The following is a 14322-nucleotide window of genomic DNA, read 5'->3' on the forward strand; positions in this document are numbered from 1 at the left end:
CTTTAAACCTAAACCAAGCATGCCATGATCTTTCTTAAGACAAGATGTGAAGTTAACATGACATGCTCATGCTTGTAGGTTGGTTAGAACTTTATTTCATGCTCCATGAACCTTCGGCCACAACAAGTTTATAAGCCTAGGAAACCTAGAACTTGAACTAAACATGCTCATGATGTTCTTGGTAATAACTACTATGAAAATAGTTTAGGGTTTCCATGCTTTTATGCCACATGGAACCTAGTTACATGATTAACAAGTTTCGGCCATGGTAAGTTTATGAGCCTAGGAAACCTTGAACCTAAACTAAACATGCTCATGATGTTCCTTATGATATATGATATGATATTGGTTTAGAGTTCATGTGCTTGTATGTTGATTTTAACCAAATGTGATGCTTGATGGTATTCAGCCATGACAAGTTTATAATCCAAGGAAACCTAGAACCTAAACTAAACATGCTCATGATGTTCCTTATGATATATGATATGATATTGGTTTAGAGTTCATGTGCTTGTATGTTGATTTTAACCAAATGTGATGCTTGATGGTATTTGGCCATGACAAGTTTATAAGCTTAGGAAACCTAGAACCTAAACTAAACATGCTTATGATGTTCCTCATGATATATGATATGATATTGGTTTAGAGTTCACATGCTTGTATATGTTGATTTTAACCAAATGTGATGCTTGATAGGATTCGGCCATAACAAGTTTATAAGCTTAGGAAACCTAGAACCTAAACTAAACATGCTTATGATGTTCCTCATGATATATGATATGATATTGGTTTAGGGTTCACATGCTTGTATGTTGATTTTAACCAAATGTAATGCTTGATAAGATTCGGCCATGACAAGTTTATAAGCTTAGGAAACCTAGAACCTAAACTAAACATGCTCATGATGTTCATTATGATATATAATATGATATTGGCTTAGGGTTCACATGCTTGTATGTTGATTTTTAACCTAAGTCACAACCATATGTTTCGGCCACTATATGATATTAGGGTTAGAGACCTAAGTATGATTCCCATGTGTCTCACATGCAATGTTTCATGATATGATAAGAACTTCCTATGCTTCTATGTTTATTTATGTATGCTCATGATCTATGCATGTTGATAACCCTTATGATGTGCTGCGTGCCCAAATTATGCATGCTATTATGATGAGCTGTGTGCCTAAATTATGCATGCTATTATGATTAGCTGTGTGCCCAAATTATGCATGTTTTTATGATGTGTTGTGTGCCCAAATTTATACATGCTATTATGATGAGCTGTGTGCCCAAATTATGCATGTTTATGATATGTTAAGAAATATGATATGCATGATATGATAAGAACCATGAAATGTATGACATGCTACTTTACTTTATGTGGCTTGTACCAAGGGTGGGCTCCATAAGCGCCCCGGGGTCGATGGACTAAGAAACGAGCCTCGTTAGGGATGGGCTCCTAAGTGCCCCTAGGTTGATGGACTAAGAAACAGGCCTAGTATGTATGCCTTGTAGGGTTCAAGACTTGCTACCTTGGACCTACAGAGGACGCGCACATTTATGTATGTGGTACAAGCCGGGGCCCTCTTTATGTTGAGATTATGTTTAAGTATGTATATAATAAGTTTTCAAAAAGACATGTTGCACATATTTTTCATGATACATGTTTTGAAAGTCATCTTGCATATACTTTATGATTATGCCATGATATGCCATGATACTTATGATATGTTATGATATGCCAGGATGTACTTTATGATTATGCCATGATATGCCATGATACTTATGATATGTCAGGATGCACTTTATGATTATGTCATGATATGCCATGATACCTTACGATTATGTTACGATATGCCATGATGTACTTTATGACATGATACAATTTGATGCTCTTTATGAATATGACATGATGTTCTGTATTTTATGTTTATGAAAGTTATGATATGATGCTTCTATACATGATATGATGAGTTTGTCTCCATGCTTTATGCCTTGTGATTAAGTTATGCTATACAGTTTTTGTGAGTAGGAAAGGATCTTACTGAGCCTTGTGTGCTCATAGCTTACTTTCCTTGTACCACAGATAAAGGCAAGGAATGGATGAACTAAGGGAGTAGCAGGAGGGGCAAGAAGGATGAGTGTGGTAGTGGCTCGGCTAAAAGAGAAAGACCTGCTTTTATTTAATAAGAATTATGCTTAACTTATGTTATTGTTTCATGACTCCATGACATTTAATCATGCTTATTGGTATTATGACTTGAAATCATGTTAAGCATGCTATGTGACCTTATATGCTAGGTAGTTAGTCATGGTGATTTGAAAAGAAAAGAAAAGTTTTAAAAGAAAAATTCTATAAACAAGACTTCCGCTGTTTTAAGTAGAAATGAATATTAATATGCAAGTAAGTATGCAAGTAAGTAAGTAAGAAAATAAAAAGCAAAGTAACCCCCGTCCCTTAAGCAGGAGGGGAGGGGCGTTACATAATACGTATCTACTAAGGAGGCCCACTCTAGAGTTCAGGGGAAGGCATTGAGCGCGTACCGGATAGAGTCCCGGTTGGTTACCTCTTCTCCAAGGTTCGTTAGTTGCGTTATCAGCTCCTTGATTCTCGCTTGGAGTTGCGCTACCTTCTCACCTTGGTTCTTCCGAAGGTTCGTTAACTGGTTCCGGAGGATATCGCGCTTCGTTAGCTTCGCTTCGGAAGTACCTTCGTGAAGCTCCAAGAATTTTTCCCAGAGATCTTTCGCGGAGTCGTAGCTTCCGATCCAATTTACTTCCTGCGGCGGTAGTACGCTGAGTAGGTGAAATTCAGCTTTTCCGTTGGCAACGAAATCAGCTTGCTCCTTCTTGCTCCATGTGTTTTCTTCTTTGTCTTTAGGAGCTGTAAAACCATATTTCATAGTAATTAAAATATCAAAGTCTGTTTTAAAGAATACCTCCATCTTGTGCTTCCATGTGGTGAAGTCTCTGTCAAACTTCGGGGGATGAATGTTTGCTCCGGCCATCATCTTGATCATAGTGCTTCAATTGGCGGTTAGTCCTTTTGAGGCGATCTGGCTCTGATACCACTTGTTGGCGCAGCGGAGACCGGCAAAAGGAGGGGGGGAATTGCTGTAAACAAAAAATAAAACTACCTCCTCAGATTTTAACTCAGAATAAATGCAGTAGTAAAATAAAGATAGAAAATAGAAGCAGAAATAGAAATTTAACCTTGTTACAACAAAGAGGGTTGTTAATCTAGGGTAGTGAAAAGCGCACTAAGAAAATTTTCCTTCTCTGAAGGCGGAGAAGCCTTTTACACTCTAATTGCTCAGAACTACTACTAGGAATTGCTTACAGATTGATTGCATGAGTTGTTGTTGAATTCCTAGATCCAGGGGCCTTTTTATAGCTCCTGGAAAGTCTATCCCGAGGGTCCAAGGCGCCTCCAACAAGATTCAAGGCGCCTCCAGCTCGGTCAATGGATAAAACTTTATCCGCACGCAAATGGTCAAAACTAACCTGTTGAAGGCGCCTTCAACAGGCTTGAAGGCGGCTTCAAGGGCGCCTTCAAGGGTGCCTCCCAGGGCACCTCCAAGCTGGTAGCCTAATTTCCAGCTTGGTTTCTTCAGCTTCCGACGTTCCGTTCTTTTGGGTGATTGTAGCCAACCGGAATAGGGCTCACCCAAACCCAATTCTCGGCCTTCTCCTTGAGCAACCTTCCGTCCCGGCTTAATATCCCTTGAACGTCGTGCACGCTCTTCACGCCCACCGGAGTACTCTTCCGTAGCTCTCTCGTCCTTCGGACACACCGAGCCCGTCGGTTCCCTTCCCGTGCTGTCCTTCTCGCTAGCTGCGTCTTCCGCTTGACTTCCTATGCTCCTAAGCTCCTGCACACTCAGACATAGGGATCAAACACAGTAGGACCTAACCAACTTGGTTGATCACATTAAAACTACCACGGGGTCTAACAAACATCCTTGAGGTGACTAATCCAAGTGTCCATTCTTCATATTCACAGTTCCACTATGAATACCTCCTTTCCGAAGATGGAGAAGGCTCGTACAAGTGTTGTGTGTTGATTATATACACTTTTATGCATGTTTGGATGCACATCTACTTGTATTTCATTTGCATAATCTATGTTTATCGCACCCTATTTCATTATAATGTCATACTTCTATTATATTCTATTTGGAGATCTGCTCTTTGCTTGTTTTGATTGATGGGATGTTATTTGGAGCAAAATGGAGCAAAAATGCACATGGGAGCAACTCCGGAAGAAATCGCCGTGTGGCCATATCTTGCTTTGGTCGTTCCAATTGGCACGACCGTGCCAATGTTCCAGAGGCAAGGAGGACCATGGTCGTGTGACCCACACAGCCGTGTCAACAATCTAGAGGCAAATCCGTGCCAAATGGCACGACCGTGCCATTTCTCCAGAGGTCATGTTAGCCCCCCATGGCCAAGCAGCACACGGCCGTGCCAAATGGCACGACCGTGCCAACATTCCAGTGGAGAGAAGGCCATGACCGTGTGAATCCACACAGTCGTGTGATTTTGGCAGAGGAGAAGAAGGCCACAACTGTGTGAATCCACACGACCGTGTAACCTTCGTTGGTTGGTCCTAGGAAGATCGTACCGGTTCCACTGTATAAAAATTTTGTACAAGTCCTGAACCTTTCCTAACAACCTATTGTGTTCTTTAGAAATTAAATTCGGAATCACAAACGGAACTTAACATTATTGATTCTAAATTTAACTTATCTATTTTTAATGGTTTAGACTTGGATCGCAAATGATGCTTAACATTATTGATCCAAATCCACTTATGTTATAAATTTAATTAAATATTAATTTCTAAAATTGGCTTCCAAGATTGCATGGCGAGGTACTAGGCCTTCTTGGGTATAGGATTATCCACCACCGCCTAGACAAAGCCTTTTAAAGAAATCTAATATTTAATTTCCTTATATAACTCTAGGTTTAACCAAAAGGAACAATCGAATCACAAATTTGAAAAAAAAATAAAACAAAAGAAACACAACTTCGAATATCTAATCCGAAAATCTAGAATTACTAGCCTCTTGTGTTTGCAATTCATACAAAGAAAACTAGTATGATGCGGAAAACAAGTACTAGTTATGCCTTTCTTTGTAAGCAATAACCTCTTGATCTTCTACCGTATTCCTCTTCTTATCTCGGACGTTGTGTGAGCAACGATCTACCGAGATGAGAACCACCAACACCTTCCTTCTTGCAAGATTCGACCACCAACTTTCAAGCTCCAAGGGATGCAAGAGCAAAGCCTCCTTTCTCTCCTTCTTCTCCTAGCTAGAATCGGCCACCAAGGACTCCTCTTGTGTTGATGCCACCGGCCACCAAGGAGGAAGAGAAAAGGAGAAGAACAAGGAACTTATGGCCGGCCACTACCAAGGAAGAGGGGAGAGGAAAATAGAATAGAGTTGTCTCATGAAGGCACCCCCCTCCCTCTCTTTTATAATCCTTGGTCTTAGCAAATAAGGAAAATTTAAATAAAAACTTCCTTATTTTATTTTCCATGAAAAGGAAAATTTAATTGATTAAAAACAATTTCCTTTTCATAAAACATCATGGTCGGCCACCTCATAGCTTTAAGCAAGGAAAGTTTTAATAACACAAGAATTAAAACTTCCTAATTTGCTTCCGAAATTTTTAATAAAAATTTCTCTAATAATTTTCTCTTCATGGTTGGTTATAAAAGGAAATTTTATAAATTAAAATCTCTCTATTAAAACATGTGGATGATTTCTAAAAAGAAAGTTTTCTCTAAAATTAAAATCATCCTTTCAATCTACAAATAAGGAAAGATATCAAATCTTTTCTTAATCTTTTGTAGAAACTTATAAAAGGAAATATTTAATTTTAAAGCACTCTTTTAAATCATGAGCATGGTTACAAAAAAAGAAATTTTTATCAAAAAATTAAAATCTTCCTTTTAAATACAAATAAGGAAAGATATCAAATCTTTCACTTAATCTTTTGTAGAAGGAAATATTTAAATTTTAAACTCTCTTTTAAAACCATGATATCCACATAAGAAAACATTTTAAATAAAACCTTTTTATTTTTCTAGTGGTCGGCCACCTAAGCTTGGGATCCAAGCTTTGGCCGACCACCTTAAATTGGTTCCACCTTTAGCTTTGGCCGACCCTAGCTTGGGCTACAAGCTAGCTTGGCCGGCCACCTCAAGGTCGGTAGAAAGGTGGGTATGCGGTGGGTATAATTCTCTATATACAAGAGGCTACGATAGGGACCGAGAGGAGGAATTAGTTTTAGTCTCCTGATAAAATTAAGCTTCCTGTGTTCGCCCCGAACACCCAACTTAATTTCATCAATAATAATTCATACCGCTAAAGAATTATTATTGAACTACCGCACCAATCCCAAATTACATTTTGAGCTCCTTCTTATTATGAGTGTATTAGTCTCCCTATGTTTAAGATGTCGAATGTCCACTAATTAAATGAGTTACTGACAACTCTCTTTAATTAATATCTTAGTCCAAGAGTAGTACCACTCAACCTTATCATCATGTCGGACTAAGTCCACCTGCAGGGTTTAACATGACAATCCTTAAGAGCTCCTCTTGGGGACATTATCAACCTAGATTACTAGGACACAGTTTCCTTCTATAATCAACAACACACACTATAAGTAATATTATTTCCCAACTTATCGGGCCTTTTGATTGATCGAGCTAAATCTCACCCTTTGATAAGTTAAAGAAATGAATACTAAATATATGTGCTTGTTATTATATTAGGATTAAGAGCACACACTTCCATAATAACTAAGGTCTTGTTTTTTTATTAAGTCAGTATAAAAAGAACTTACCTTAAATGATCTTGCTCAATACCCTTAGAATGTACTAGTGTAATTTATTAGTCAAGATAAACTAATACCTAATTACACTACGACTATTCCAATGGTTTGTTTCTTTCCATCTTAGTTGCGAGCTACTATTTAAAATTTATAAAGAACTAACATGATTTTCTGTGTTTGACACCACATACCATGTTATCTATAAATTAATTGAACAACTACACTTAGCATAAATGTAGACATTTTTTACCAATGTGATTCTTTATTTTAAAACAAATATTTACAAAAGCTAAGCTTTTAGTATACACTCTAACAACCTTGACAGAGAAGAAGAAACACACAGCCGTGTGAGCCACATGGCCATGTAGGCCATCCAGGGTTGAAGCAGCACACGGCCGTGTGAATATACACAGCCATGTCACCTTGGCTGAGAGGAAGATGCACACGGCCGTGTAAAGGCCACATGGCTGTGTCACGGGCCGTGTGGAGGCCACGCCCTGCTCTATAAAAGGGGGGTTTCTCCCCTTTTTCAAAGGATCTTGCGTTTGGGACTTCGTCCCTCTCCTTGGGGAAGGGTTCTCCCCTTAGGAGGAAACCCTAGAGCTTCCTCCACCTCCATTCCCTTCACGATCCGTCCATCTCTGGAGCAAGGAGGCATCCCTAAGACATCAGAATCATCGGCAAACATCTCTTCTTCCCCTTCTTCTAAAATCTAGGATTGTAAGTATGCTTTATTTTATGTTTTGGGTTTGTTATTCTTTTGCAATGGAGTAGATCTCTAGATCTAGGATGTAGGGAGTATTTGTAATGTGATGGATGATGTAAAACTATATAGATTCGCCATGATTCTATTAAATGACTTGTTGATGTCTTGTTTATGTTTGATGATGTGTGTGTCTGTGTGTTAATGCTTATATATATCTTTTGCATACTTTATCAAATAGTTGTGTAGAATTGTTAATCCCGTAGGGGGGATACCTTAGATCGTATGACCGAGGGACGTCATGATAGGGCTGCCCCGCTAACGAATGTCTAGGGTATCACCTTGAAAGGAGAAGCAAATCGCCACAAGGAAGCGGGGGATCAGACATAATCACTATTTCTATCTCTGTGTTATTGTGTGTTAGTATGTTTCTATATTGTATGACCGAGGGGCATTGTGACAGGGCTGCCCCCGCTAACAGACTTCATAGGAATCACTTCCATTTAGTAGCATAAGACATAGAGTAGGAGATCATGTCGGCTTATCCACTATAGGGGAGAGTTGGTAATGGATCTAACTTCCTACAAGAGCATGAACATAGAGGATAGGAGCTAGGAAATCTATGTAACATCACCTAGCATTACAAGGAAATCGAAATCCTAGAATCTATCATCCTCCATCCTCCTAGCTCAACCCCTCTTGAGATCCATTCTCTCTTTTCCCTCTTCTCTTTCTCTTACTCTCTTTTTCCATGTTTGTCTAGATAATTCACCGTGTGAAGTTAACTAGTGCTTAATCAACAGTACCTATGGATACGATAATCTTTTATATTACTGACGACGTAACCATGCACTTGTGGTTCATAACAATAAGCAAATACGAGAATACACGAAGAAGAGAAGAAGTAAATACAAATCAAAATTGAAAATGATTTTTTAATACTTGAATCTTGCTTAGCTAGCTTTCTTTTTGCTTGAAAAATGTCTCTTGATGATTGGAAATGTTAGCTAGAGCCCTAGAGCCAATCATTTGATGATTGTATTTTGGACTTATTGTATCATATTCTATATAAATAAAGGCATTTGATTTTGGTTATTATACTTACTTGTATTGGTGCCAAATAAACTAAGTATAATAACGTCCTTGAGTAGAAGGTTCTCACCTATATCAATCGGTTAGTTGAACCGATAGTGAGATGATATAGGGAACACTACTCTTAATCATTCCTAGTCGAGTATTAGCATTCAGGGACAATGTTAATGCAATAAGACTAGCATATAGGTCAGCTCGATGACTTGATCTCACAAGTCATGGATATAGAGATATCAAGTTGACACATGGGTATGCATTAGAGAATGTATACTGAAAGACCCGCCATGAGAAAGTATCATGGATCATTATATGAGTGTCATATACTTTCTCATGTGGCTATTAGTATGACTACTAGTCCTTAGACCTGAAGTCACCATAGATCCCTACATAAGGAGTTATGTACTTTGGTTTCGTCAAACGTCACCCGTAACTGGGTGGACTATAAAGGCGATTACTGGGTATGTAACAAATTATGCGGGGGGATGTGAGTGATGTAGATGAGATCTATCCCTCCTATATGACGGAAGAGACATCGGTATTCTTGATAGAGTGAGACCACGAAGTGCATGGCCATGCCCAAATGAGTCAATATGGGATATTGAGCTCATTTGATTTAGTGAGTCTACTTGGAGTTCAAGATTTAGATTGGTCAGAGGATGACATGGTCTATGCCTCACATTGATCAATCTAGATGTCTAGGATAGAAGGACACTTGTCATATATTGTGAGGAGTCACAATTAGTAGTCACAAGGTGATGTTGGATCTCAACATTCTTGTAACTTGGGTAGTAATGATGTGTTGCTAGATACCGCTCATTACTTATGCTCCTAAATGGGTTTAGGGGCATTGCCAACGTTACAAGAACCTATAGGGTCACACACTAAGGACAATTAGATGGAGATTAGGTTCATATGTTGAACCAAGAGGATTAGATTCATTTGATGAATCAAATTGGATTAAGAGTAATCCTAATTGGGCTAACTTGAGTTGGACTCAAGTTGATTCATGTGTTCAATGAGTCTAATTTAGATTATAACTCATTGAATCAATTTAATTTAATGAATTAGATTTATTATATATTAAATTGGCTTGAATCAAGTGGTTAGATTAGATTAACCATGGAAGAGATTTGGTCAAGTTTGACTTGACTTGAGAGGAAGATTAAAAGTCAAGTTTGACTTGACTTTATGCCACCTCATTGGTGAGTTGGCATTGATGTGGACTAATGATGTTACTCCACATCATCATCATGGTTGCCACCTCATGGGAGTTACTAGTGAGTGCCACCTCATGGAGGTTACATTCTCTCCTTGATGACAACTTAATGCATTAATGAGGGGAGTTATACATGAGAATGGTGGCCGGCCACTTGAATGAGAGGAATAACTTTCATTTTGTGAATTATTCTCTTATTCATTCCATCTTCTTCTTCCTCTCAAGCTCTCCCTCTCCTCCTTCCTTGGCCGAACCACATAGGTGCTAGCATACCTTGGTTTTTGGTCACCTCCACCTAGTGTGTTCGTGTGGATACTTCTCGAGGACCGTACCCTTGACGGTCTAGAGATCCGGCGTACCTTGGACGAGCGGGATACGCAAAGGGCACACATCGAAGGTATACTTCTTCACCATGTAGATCTAGGAGTAGATCTAAGTAGAAACTCATACTCGTAATTTTTGTTTTGAAATCTTTTCTTCGCACGAGATCCGTTGGCTAGGGTGATTCGGGGTTTCCGCGACGCAAAAAAGCAGTTTTCACGGCCCGAAAAACCCAACAGTGGTATCAGAGCCATGTGCGAAGACTTGTACGAGTTTAATTAGTATTTTTTTGAAAAATATGCATACTGTAACATTCTGTGAATTTCCTAATTTTTTTGATTTTATGGGTATTTTTCTCGTAGAAGCGAAGCACAAGTGTTTTTACACTTGTAGGCTTCGACTACCGAGAAGAATTTTCCGAAACGGCAATGTTTCGACCCAATTCGTTTTGGGACAGTGGACTTAGGCGCTATAGGATCGCTTAGGAGCAACCGCGATGGTTAGATCGCGGGTAGGGGTACTGCCCCTAACCCCGCAAGGGGATTTGCTCCGTGATTGCGCCCGAAATCGCTAATCGGGACGACCGGGAAAAATCTACTCATAAAATCTGTAAAATTATGAAAAAATTACAGAAAATTATAGAAATATATAATTTTGAATCATATATTAATTTTATGATAGTCATGGCCCAAAAACCCAATTTGATTGGATTAAATGTGTTGTAATTCATAATACGGCCTGCGTGCCGTTATGTGATGTGCGTGCTGTGATTATTTTATTTTTTTATTTTCACGACCTGCGTGTCGTGCCTTTCTCATATATTCTGGTTGTAAATTAGATTTAGACTCGAATCTAACTCGAGTTTCAAAATGTAATGTAAATTTTGAAGCGGTGGAAGGTCCACTCGAGACGGAGTTACGAGGAAGGCGCGAGCAACACAAGGTGGTCAAAAGGAAGGCGCTTGAGAAGTTGACCTTAGGTTGACCATCCGATCTTCTCATTGGCTTGAGAAAATCGTAGTAGGGCCATGACATAATCACAAAAAATTATTTAATTAATTTCTTTTGTGTGTATGTGATGCATGCTAGTTAATCAAGTAATTAATTAGTGTCTGGCGATTAGATTAGATCTAAGTCGTGCATATGATGCACCCTTCGATTAGATTAGATCTACCAAGTATATGATACGCATCAACTTTTAGATTAGATCTAAAACACGTCAACTCGTAATGCCTACCATGCCGTGATACCTACCACTACCTCGATCGCATGTTGTTGTTGAATCTGCCAAAGCAGAGCAACACATACTATCTTGGTAGGGTACGGAGGGACAATCTTGGTCCCGCCTATTAACGCATAGGCGAATACAAACTCAATTAGATTGAGTATTCCTAGTTTACTCGGTTGGATCGAGTACAACTATAGGCATTCTTCCAACGGTTGGAAAGATAGGTCAAAATCACATGTATATTAACTCTCGGGCGTATTAGCCAAAGCTAACTCGAGTTTTAATATCAATGCGGATCTTGATCCTATAAACAAGATTTGCATAGAGATGTAATTGGTAATCGTTACCTACCGATCATACTAAGTCTTGGGCGTATTAGCCAAAGCTAACTCAAGGGTTAGTATGATGTGGATCTTGTCCCACATGAATTATAGAATTCAGTGAGAGCATCATTTAGTTAAAGGCCTAATTAAATGATTAAGAATATGATATTTATTTCTGCATTTATTTCTGTTGTAGAATTACCATGACGTCAAAGACGAACAACTTCTCTCTGCGATCTATCCTTAAGAAGGATGAGCTCAACGGAGCAAATTTCCTGGACTGGTACAGGAATTTGAGAAATGATCTCACTCAAGAACGTAAACTGTACGTTCTGGAGTAGCCCATTCCGGAGGCACCTCCTACCACTGCCTCGCGAGCTGACCAAGATGCTTATAAGAAGCATCAAGATGATGCATTAGATGTGTCCTGTCTTATGCTCGCAACCATGAACTCTGAGCTTCAGAAGCAACATGAGTTGATGGGTGCTTATGATATGGTTGAGCATCTTTGTCACCTATATCAAGGACAAGCAAGGCACTGGAAGAGGAACTCCAAAGAATACCTGGAAGATCTTAAGAAGAAGAGAAATAAGATTTCTACTTCAGGTATACATGTTATAGAGGTCAACCTCTCTATTTCTTCATCATGGGTATTAGATACCGGATGTGCTTCGCACATTTGTACTAATGTACAAGCGCTGAGAAATAGTAGGGCATTGACGAAGGGTGAGATAGACCTACGAGTAGGCAATGGAGCACGGGTTGCTGCTATTGCTGTAGGAACTTACCATCTATCTCTGCCCTCTGGGCTTGTACTAGAATTAGATGATTGTTGTTATGTGCCTGCCTTAACTAAGAACATTATATCTGTTTCTTGTTTGGACAAGAAAGGATTTTCATTTATAATAAAGAACAAATGTTGTTCCGTCTATTTAAACAAAATATTCTATTGTAGTGCACCTCTAATAAACGGACTCTATATTCTAGACCTTGGGAGCCCTATCTATAACATTAGTACCAAGAAGTTCAAGTCAAATGACATGAGCCAAACCTACCTCTGGCACTATCGCTTAGGTCATATAAATGACAAGAGCTTATCCCAGCTCCATAAGGATGGTTTGCAGGACTCATTTGATTTTGAATCATATGAGATATGCGAGTCATGCCTACGAGGCAAGATGACCAAGACTCCCTTCAGTGGGCACAGCGAAAGAGCGACTGATTTGTTAGGACTCATACATAGTGATGTATATGGCCCTTTCAATGTCGCTGCTAGAGGCGGTTATAGGTACTTCATCATATTTACTGATGACTTCAGTATATATGGTTATGTGTACTTGATGACACATAAATCTGAATCCTTTGAAAAGTTCAAGGAATTCAAGAATGAAGTACAGAACCAGCTTGGCAAGTGTATCAAGATACTTCGATCATATCGAGGTGGAGAATACCTTAGCCAGGAGTTTCGTGACAACCTAGCTGAGTGTGGGATTCTATCCCAACTCACTCCTCCTGGAACACCACAGTGGAATGGTGTATCTGAAATGAGGAATCGTACCCTATTAGATATGGTGCGATCTATGATGAGTCACACAGATCATCCGACATATCTTTGGGGTTATGCTCTAGACACGGCAGCTTTTATACTCAACCGAGTTCCATCCAAGGCCGTGATAAAGACACCATATAGGATATGGACTGGGAGAGATGCCCAGGTGTCTTTCATGAGGATTTGGGGTTGTGAGGCTTACGTTCGACGTCAAGTCTCAGATAAGTTAGGACCCAAATCCGACAAGTGCTACTTTATTGGATATCCCAAGGAAACTAAGGGATATTACTTCTACATTCCCAGTCAGCACAAGATAGTTGTGGCAAAGACTGGGGCCTTTCTAGAAAGGGACTTTGTTTCTAGAAAGACTAGTGGGAGCACGTTCAATCTTGAAGAAGTTCAAGATGCGAACAATAGCACTGATGCCTCGATGGAAGTTGAACTGGAACCACAAAGTGTTGTAGATGATGTTGTTCCACAAAGTGTTGAGGAACAACAACCAGTTCAAGTAGACATACCTCTTCGCAGGTCTGATAGGGTACGTCGTCAGCCTGAGAGATATTCATTTCTCTTATCTGACCATGATGACGTTGTGCTCATAGAGGATGAGCCTACCACCTATCAGGAAGCTGTGATGAGACCAGATTCCGAGAAATGGCTAGAGGCCATGAGATCCGAGATGGAATCCATATACACCAACCAAGTATGGACTTTGGTTGATCCACCTGAAGGGGTAAAACCCATTGGGTGTAAGTGGGTCTTTAAGAGAAAGACTGACATGGATGGACTTATCTATAAGGGTCGCTTGGTAGCTAAAGGTTTCAAGCAGATTCATGGTATTGACTATGATGAAACCTTTTCTCCAGTAGCGATGTTTAAGTTCATTCGGATCATGCTTGCTATTGCAGCTTATCACGATTACGAGATCTGGCAGATGGACGTCAAAACCGCATTTCTGAATGGAAACCTACTCGAGAATGTCTACATGACACAACTTGAGGGTTTTGTCGATCCACAGCATACTAGCAGAGTACGCAAGCTGC

Source organism: Zingiber officinale, chromosome 3A (assembly GCF_018446385.1).
Source record: "Zingiber officinale cultivar Zhangliang chromosome 3A, Zo_v1.1, whole genome shotgun sequence".
Lineage (NCBI taxonomy): Eukaryota > Viridiplantae > Streptophyta > Magnoliopsida > Zingiberales > Zingiberaceae > Zingiber > Zingiber officinale.